The sequence below is a fragment of the Pholis gunnellus genome, assembly GCF_910591455.1.
Source record: "Pholis gunnellus genome assembly, chromosome: 8".
Lineage (NCBI taxonomy): Eukaryota > Metazoa > Chordata > Actinopteri > Perciformes > Pholidae > Pholis > Pholis gunnellus.
In genome coordinates this window covers 18,603,263-18,613,470 of record NC_136534.1, presented here as the reverse complement: position 1 = coordinate 18,613,470, position 10,208 = coordinate 18,603,263, and positions in this window count along the sequence as shown.

Here is a 10,208-nt window from a genome sequence, read left to right as displayed (position 1 = left end):
TTTACAAAAGGGCTCATGTGATGAATAGCCATAATAATCACTTTTAGAACCTCTTATAACAATAGCGCTGACACACTTGGTTGATTCATGCATTTTCTGATCAAAATAAAATCTTTTGGTTATGAAAATAACTGCAAATATCTTTTACCATTTTTAGTTAACAAGAAAAAATACCAAACATTAGCTGGTTATATCTTCACAAATGCAAACATTTGACCTCAGTTCTGTTTCATATTTAGTCAAATGCGAATGTGATTTTTTCTTTTTACAATATATCACAATAAATAACATCATTTTGGAGTCTGGAAACTTGTGGTTGGTCGTTATTTTTTACTAAACGACAACTAGATTGAATTATAAAATCAAATTACGACGGAACAATAAAGGAAACATTAGCTGCAAATGTGCAAAAAATGTAGAGACATTGCTTCTGCACAAAAAATAAATAAAACTGGTGCAGATTCTGTTACATGACTTCATGTCAATTGGTATATTAGTAAACAGAATTTCAGTAGTTGTTTGTTTTTGGTTGTATAATAACTATACATTTCTGCCAATGTAGCTGGTATATATATAAATGTTTTTTGCAATATCATACCTGTTCAACTTTTTTAATCAACACAGATCACATCGATACCGTGCACCTATATGAAAGGCAAACTGCCACCATTGCTGCTTGCAGCCACTATAAACCAATGGTTCCACAAGATGGTTGAAGCGTTTCAATGATTTTTGGTTTGTTTCCTAATATTAATTCCAAATATCTTCTAGACTCCAGGCCTCTGGACACTTCAAAACCAAACTCCCCTAAAAGAGACAACGTTCTTTAATTGTTGTGCACATCACTCTGCATAAACACACTTGAAGTATTGGTTTCAGTTTAAGGTGTAAGAAATCAAAAAGGGATTCAGGTGGAAACTGGTATGGACAAAAGCTATAGGTTACGGGTGTGGCAGGGTGCCAGGATGGGAGCATGTACGGGGTACAAAGCTGCGGCAGTGGGGCCGCCGCTGGGCTACGTCCTGCAGGTAAAATGGATGAGGGTCAGTGTGTGGGGGGGGGAGTTTTCCTCCCTGGTCATTGTGTTGGGGGAGGTAGTCATTACAGACTGACCGTTACGGTGACAAGCAGTGACACAATGAGGCTTCACTCGGGGGAATTACATGGTGGACAGACGATGGGATGTGCAAAGGTTGTGTGGACATGCGCTGCTTTGTCCATTTTTACTCCCTATACATTAAGTAGCCAAGTGTGTACATGTATGACTTTGATTCTGTGTTGCCATATGTGTGTGTGTGTGTGTGTGTGTGTGTGTGTGTGTGCGCGTGTGTGTCCAGGCGTAGATAGCACATATTTGCTAATCTGGAGGTGGTAGCTGGAGGAAGGGGGTAGGGTCAGAAGCCGGGGTCGGGTGTTAATTCACTGCTTCAAACCAGAGCCAAGCACCAAAACAGGGGAGAGCGCAGTGGAATAGATCGACAAAAACCACAAGGATATATTCAAGGTCCACTGTGGTAACACCTCTGTCTCTTCCCCTGCCGTTTTCCTCTTTAGATTCCCCTTCGCTCCAACTTTCCTCCCTTCTGTCCGAAATTTCACCTCCTCTGATGCCATCTTGTTCCCCCTCTCCCAATCCTCTCTCCTCTCCCCGGCCGGTCCAGTACGCCACATTCTCCCCCAGCTGGTAGACCCCCAAAGGTCAGTCTGTCTGCGGGGTCATCAGTCTGGGATGAAGCTGAACTTTGGCCCCAAGCCCTTGATGTATTCCAACCACAAACCCGCAGACACACTCACATAATGGACATGTGTGGCCTCACAAGAGGACCGTTTCATTGTGGTCATTTTTGATCAATTTATCACTTCTCTTCTGGCACTTATTGAAGTCCTGTCTGTGCTGGTGAAGTCTCGCTCTGTGCGGCCGCTGCACCGGTTGAGTGGTCAGGTTAAGAAACACAACGCCATCGACAACAGGATCTTCTCAGATGATTAATCCAACCACCATTTATCAGCTAATCGATGCGGCGATGATCGTCAACTGCCCATTGATTACATTCAATAACCACAATTGATACGCGATTATGTGGGAAAACAACACGTTCTTCTACAGGACAGACAGACGGGGTAGCCTGCACACACGCACACACACACAAACCAAAGAATGAACACCTCAATAAAGGATTTTTCACAATTTTCTTAAATTGTTAAAATAGCAAACTAGCCCAGGGGGAAATGACATTGAGCCCCACAGTGACAATAAGACTTTTTGGTTATCCTTGATGTTTTCTCAGAGTCTTTATAAATGTGTGATTTTTATATGAAGTTCACACCAACCATAATCTAATATATATATATATATATAATGTAAATATTATTCACCACCATTTTAAAAAAAATGTTTGAATAGACAAACTCTTTCAGAAATTATTATTTTTTTTAAAACACACAAATCATTTTGAGGTGAAAATTGTCTATTCAGGCAAATCTTGCATTAATATGTTCTGTATATAGCGGTCACTTCTGGCCACTTCTTGTCACAAAAACGATGAATCGTGCAACTGCAATCTCTCCGCCTTAATTGAGGAACTGGCCAAGCGACCTTTGACCTGGGGGTCATTACCGCATTGTGCGCCTGGCCGCGGAGAGCAGCAACACCATTTGGGAGGGGAGTCGTGCGCAGAAAATGGATTAATTTTGTATGGCCTGTGGTGCTTGATACCGACTGGAAGTGGCCGGTAACAAAACTGTATAGAAAAGCATATAGATCAAAGCCTACAGGAACGATCTCGCTTCATGACACCAAACCTGAGCCAATAAACCGTTTATGAAATGAGCTCTCGGACAGCATAGACTTTAACATAAACCATAAAATTGAATGTTTCGGTTGTGTGGTCTGTTTCAAGTTGATAAGGTGCAGGACAGAGTGTCCAGTCAGCCCCAGCTCATACACAGGCTTCTCATTGTAACATGCTTCTCAATCCTATTTGGATAATCTATAAAATATCAATAATCACTCCCTGAACACGCTGCTTTTGCAATTCATGCAGAATTATAGAAATACAATTTTATGAAGATATCGGGATTTCAGCTTTCGAAATATGTGGTTGTCATCACTTGATAACCTTTAATATCCTGTGGATTTCACTCCCTCAATAGATTATTATGGAAACTTTATAAAAATGACAACTATCGTCCTTAGGATGCATTTACAAGCGATTCAATTTGCATTTAATGCAATTTAATTATATATGTTAGACAAACACACACACACACACACACACCTTTTCACATTTTTCCTCTAAAGAACGAAACGTTTTTTTGTGGACCTGAATATTGTCTAAATAATCCAGGCTATATTTTACAGATTGTCTGATGTCTAATAGTTCCAATATGAACGCGTCAGTACGAGTTTCTGTTGTCTTTTAATGCGATAAACTCGCTCAACTCAAACCGTGCCAATGCTGTCTGCTCTTCCACTTATGTTTTAGAATCGCAGAAGGACACATTTTTTTAACAATCACTCCTGTAAACACCAGTCTGATAATTTGTAATACACTGAAATGATTAAAACAATAAAAGTGACCAACACACATACGAGGCCGCTGTTTGAATATGAAAGTCAGAGTTTCGAAATATTCCTCAAGTTTCCTTCAAAGGATTTGAACTTACCTAGAATTAAAATCGAAATTCTGAACACCACTAAACTGAAGGATGTAGATTGTACTCTCAGTTTGACCGAATACCAATTTAAATACATAAAAAAATAATAAGTATCGACTTTTTATTTTAATATTATGCATGCATGCATACATATAGGCCTACATAAATATGTTTTAGAGTAACAAAGTAAAGGATAAGCAGCGATATTGAAAATGATCAGAAACCGGAATAGTAGTCTTGGTTAAAATATTAATATGCAAAAAAACCCATCTGCATGAATATTTACATATTTTCTGACAAAACGTACACATGGACAGCTGTAGACTGTCGATTTAAAAAGCGAAATACAGATTTAAAAAATGTTTGATGTGGCCATAACTTTGACGTTGATTTAGACTGCATATGCAAAGCAACAGTGTTCAAAGTTCTGCAGCACAATTCAAATTCAATTCTCTTTCAATTCTGTTTTGTTTTTTATTTAAAGCACATTTTTAACCATTTGCAAATAACATGTAAATTATATTTACTGTTACATTACGCAGATGATTTGGAATAGCCAATTAAAACACAGACACGCGCACACACACATATTGGCATTTTGACACTAAAATTACACTGATGGTTCTTAGAGAAATAATTAGGAATATAAGGTAAAGACGGGGCTACAACTCAAAACACCAACTACTGACGAGCCTTATTAGAATGATTCATATTACTGCAGGACAAGAGGCGCGAAGAGAGGACATCAACTCAAATATTTTCATCTTTCCCATTTTAAGAAAACATTACACACACACACACACAAATAAAGATATATTATTAGAGGACAAGACGCGGTCGAGGTGAGTTGAGGGCTCTCGCATAGAGCAAACCTAATGTGTTTCTCAATGCAGCATCCATGAAACACATAGCGACTTTTAATGAGACGTCCTTTGATAAAACAAAGTGGCGCAATAGATGCAAATTAGGGGGAAATAAATTATCTGTATATATGACTGTTAAATAAAAGACAAAAGTCCTCTCTCTTTCTTTCCTTAGAGCTGTCTGCTGACCAAAACGTGCTGCGTCTCGGTCTCTTGGGATTCAAAGTCAAACGTGCACTGGGCTTCACTTATCATGTTGGGCTGCTGTGTCATATGGTGAATCTAAACCGTCCGCACTTCGCAGCTTCGCCTATTCTTCACACATGCACAATTAAATTAATCTGCATAACCACGAGGCGAAATACACGTTTGGCACGTCTTCAGTTTTCACTACGGATGTATACGCAAACTCAGGTGTCGATGTGCAAAAAAAAAATCCTGCACTAAAGCAGGCCGTATATTCTACCTGTAGATTACATGTGCACCTGCCACATGCAACCTTGTAACACGCAGGCCTCGTGACAGCGTTATCAAAAGAAACAAAATGATTCCCATCAACACGTTTTCACCTCCCCACATGTTCTCAGTGTGCCTGTTGAGATTAATAGAGGCCCTAGAGCCCACATGTAAATATGACCACGCAGTGTGCATCATTTTGATGGAGAGCAAAGGTCAAGCAGAAATATGTTTGGAAACATCTGAACCAAAGCCACAGCATTGCTCATTCAGGAGCTGGCGTGCGTCTTATCAGTGGAAACCATCACATTGACGACACCAAATCTAAAATATTCTAGCATCCAGTGTGCTGGATGGCAGGATTCAAGGACTTTATTCGGGCGTTTTTTTTTTGTTGACAATGTCGCTGAAGAGCTGCTTGTTAAATGATCACAGCGCACCGTGCGAGCAGCCAGCAGCCAGCGGGAGCTCAGCGGCCAGCAGGCGGAGAGGCGAGCACCGGCAGGGAGGTGTCCGCTGCGAGCTCTCCTCTCCTCTGCCGGTGCGAGCTCCCCGCTCGGCCTTATAAAGCCCACATATCCCCTCCTTTTAATTGATTTTCTCATAATTAACTCAGTCTGTCCATCGATTTCCCTTCGGCGGCGTATCAGCCCTCACCGCGCGTCGAGGTGTTATTGTGCTATCTGCGGACATCGGGAATACCGACGAGCAAATATCGACCACTCTGATTAAAACCCTCACGGCGCGGGTTAATCTGGCCGTAAACTGTGTTACAGGCTACATTATGCTCAAATTAAGACGCAGGTTGCCCATTAACACACTGGCCTGCACCCCCGCCTGCGCGTGCAGAGCTCTCAAATCAGCCGTGGCCTCTCACAATTAGGAACCAAGCACACAAAAAAGATGAGAGGAGTCAACGGAACAAAGAGTCCAAAGAGTGTAAATAGCTGTCTCTATTTCAACATGATTTAACTCCTGAATCCAAACTTCCATTCTGCCATGATTGCATGAATTCAAATGTGAGCGGCATTACGCGCGAAATAATAAAAACACTGCATCCAGCAACCACACACTCACTCGCGTCGTTTATATGAAGCAAATAACGTGCATGACATTAGCAGCTGATAGGAGAAAGCATTGCAGGTGCACAGTTGCAGCGTGACTTCCGTATATATGCATAACACAGAGCATATTCCAAATCAAATATTCCCGCGATGATACAACATGCAGAGCAGACAGGAAGACACAACGCTATTCGTCCACGGAGCAAAGGCGCAAGGGAGGAGAGGATAGAGAGAGAAGGGGTAGAGAGAGAGTGGGAGAGTCAGAACACGAGGGTTGCCCCCGTGAATTAATTTCTATCTAATCAATACAAAAGAAAAAGACCATCCCCGCACACAAAAATCATTAGGACCGATATTTCTCTAGCCCCTCACTCCTCTCTCCACTGCCTTTCCCCAGGACGCTGCCATGAGGAGTCCCCTGCAAGTGGACTCAAATCTTTCGCCTTTTGAATTGACACAGAACAGAAAGATTGTGGTTTGAGAAGGGGAAAGGGGGAGTGTATACAGCTGAGGAGAGGAATGGTGAAAAGACACATGGAGGAAAAGAAGTTAAGTCTGCAGGATGCATATCTCAGCCACCCCTCACGCGCGCCCCTAGAATCATTTTCTTGTTTTGTTTTGTTTTGTTTTTGTGGATGTGGAAATTTACCAGTGCTTCCATCGGTGAACGTCTCCATCCCCGCCATGCGAGCAGCCTGTCTGGACAAGAGAGGGATGGAGAGCAAAAAGACGGGGGAGAGGGTACGGGAGGGGGGGCAGAGGTGTGTGTAAGAGGGGCCAGTGTGTGGGGCGGTTGATCCGGGGTTGGGGGCTCAGCATTAAACTGAGGGGTTGAGGGGTTAGAGGTGAGGGTGGGGGGAGTTTGGAGGGATATGGCAACACCCCAACCTTTCATGTTCCCCCTCTCTCTCTCTCTCTCTCTCTCTCTCTCTCTCTCTCTCTCTCTCTCTCTCTCTCTCTCTCTCTCTCGTCCCTCTTTCTCTCTCCATCTCTCACCCTCGACGCGTGTCTCTCCGCGGTTTCCATGGCGACCCGGTGGCTGTGGTACTGCTGCTGAGGAGAAAGAGGCGCGTGCATGAGACAGGGAAGGAGGGAGCGAGGCGAGACGGTCGTTTGAAGTGCAATGAGGAAACCATGACACATCTGAGGTAATTAGCAATCAGAGGCATTTCGGAGATTAAATATCACTGCGCAGACCTCATGTTATGTTGTCCCCAGTCTGCCAGTGTGATATTTATGGAGCTCATTTCTCGACTTAGTGAGTGCAAGATGTTTTAAAGGGCCCAGTGTGACCTGGGTTGCTTGCATAATAATGTCATTAGGTGTGTACAAAGAAACCATGAAGTTAAAAAATCTCTCTGAGTCATGGGAGGTTTTACAAGTTCTGTAACTTCATGCCACGACAGCTGGTCCTGATATGACACGGTGGATATTCAGCAGGGGACTCTGCTGTTTTGAATACGAGGCCTCCTCAAATTGGTGATTCCTCTATATGCTGCCACCTGCAGGCCATAGAAAACACAGTCCTTCCTGCTCAGCGGGAGCAAGAAGAAACCAGCCGACCTTCTGCTGCTCACAAACTAACAGTGGCTCTCTAGTAACCTTGGATTGCATGGCGAATTGGATACCAATGAAACGGGTCTCACTTAATTTAACCAAGCCACTTCCACCAGATTCTGTACAGTGGAAAATAATCCGATTGAATAACTCAACAAGGAATATATCCACTGACATATACATTTTTTTCCCTTGGTTAATCATTACAAATTAAGCAATTGGCCTGACTAATTCCATTTCATTTTTTTATATATTTGGGAAAAAATGTGCTCATGTGTTGTCTTTTTAAACTCTCTTTTGAAATCTGTTGTCTGTTGTTTACCTCACGGTGCAGAGGTAAACCAAGGAAGAAGGCTTTCGAGAAGATCACCTAATCTAATTTTCTCCCCTCAATAAAAGCCATAGAATTCCCCCCATCAGAGAGATGTACCATATGCTGCAGGGTATACATATAATAAAGGCAGCCCCAGTGGGCCGGCAGACGGCTGTAGTGTCTATCAGCTTTAGATGACACGTTTCGATAGGAGACTGATTTAGGCCTGAGCTGCCACAAGATGACTTGAGTCTCCATCCAATCAAGGAGGTGCGAAGAACACCTGCGGACAGTGGAATAAAGTCTACAGGAAGATGATGGCCGGTGTCCAGCCGCAAAACCCAGCATTACATTAGCTGCTTGCACCCAATACAATTTGCACTATGGAACACAAGACCACCTCTGGTGTCTCTGTGAAGTGTTTTAGGCAATAAACCGAACAGTCACCTCACCAAATGTTCAGTGTGCTCTGGTGTAAAGGAAATAAAAAAATAAGGGCCGCTTTTTATATTTGAGTCCAAGTTACTCCCTACTGCTGGTAATAGAAAGTGAAAACACATGTGGAAACTGATCGATTCATTAAAAAAAAACAATACGGTTTTATTATTTGCAATTTTGTCTCAATCACAGGTTTTCTCTCTCACCATTGCTTCCCCTGGTTGTTTGGTCCACGGCCAACTGCACCGCCACTGTCCTGCCCCGGCTCCGTCACCATAGCAACGGGATCTTTTGACCCCATCTGTGGAATCCTTGACCTGGATGTAGATCAGCGAGGCATCAAGGGAGCCCATTGGCTGAAAGCTGCTGCTGTGCTGAAGCCGTAGAGGAGGGGTGACTGTGGCGGTGGTGATGGGGTCAGTAGCAGGCCCGGGAAGATGGGAGGATCCATGGGGTTCGCTGTGCCTGACGGACTCGAAACATCGCTTCAGCTGTGGACTTGTGCTACCTTGATCATTGTAACTTTGGACAATGAGGGGGTTATTTAAAGCCTCGATACATTGTGTTACCTTTCTGATCATGTCTGCAGGTATTAAGTTATCTTCGCTTAGGATAAAGGCTGGAAACAAGGGTTAGCAGTAAGCCTGGCTGTGTCCAAAGATTATATTATCCACCAACATATATTACTAATTAACTGCGTCCGGCCAAGAAATGGTCCCATAAACCCCATGGAAACCACAAAATTGTAGTTTTTGGATGGATTAAACAAACGAAATACAGAATGTTAATTAGTTTGCTTCACAGTTGCTGGTAGACAGATTTTGTGATCTTTGGACAGGGCCAGGCTGTAGCTACCAATTATTGTCAACTCTTGACAAGAAAGTGATGAAGCGTGGTACTTAAAATGGCATAATATTCCTCCAAAAGGTGCTCAATACGAAATTAAGAGCATGTCTTCATGGCTGTCAACATGACGATGGCTGAGCCAGCAGCTTGCAGTTTAACAGTGCAAACAACGGCAACAGTTCTGACAGAGCTAACGGTGTTCACATGAGGGGGAACCGGAAGGTGGGCGCTAGTTTTTGCGGCGACAACGCCGCCATCAGTTGGGACGGCTGTTACAGCTGTAACCGCCAGCCAGCGGGGCTCACTTACATGCACTAAAAAGCATGCAAGGCCGGGCCTAAAGGGAGAGGGACTTCTCTGCTCAGGTAGACATTACTCCACTTGTATCCTTACATAGCAAATAGTTGTTTGCTGCTATATTAATTCTCTGAATATCGCAGAGAACCTTTAAGCATCCAGCATGATTGGGAGATTGTGCAAAGCTTTCTGCACAGATCTGTTCTAGGAGACACATTTCTGAAAGTGATGCAGTGGCCACAGCATCATTTTCTTAAGTTTTACAGCGAGATGAAATAAGAAATGTCAGTAGGTGTAGCGCTGGGTCCAGGGTGTAGCAGTCCAGTTGTTCGTCTGATGAAGACACCTCAGCGAAGACCTCCAGAGATCCGATTCCTGTAGAAGAGGGCAGTCTGTCGGAAGGAAGGGTGGGACTGGTCCATGATGTTCGGCCTGTGCCTTGTCCTTGGATATTTGTGAGTATAATGTTCCTGAGTGCTCCAGATATGCGCCCCAATTTCTTTGACAAACAAATCTCTCATAGTGGCAGGGTCATCCAAGAGGGAGTCATTGTTCAGAGGAGCAACACGGCAGCAGTCTTTGAGTTGGATCTCTGTAGTTTTGCAGACTTCTCAGACAGAGTGCCTGGGTCTCCCTGTGGGCATCACATCGCTGGTCTTGCTTTAAGGCTGGGTGTGGTGAAAACTGGGCTTTCAAAAAATCTCAGTTTTCCCCAAG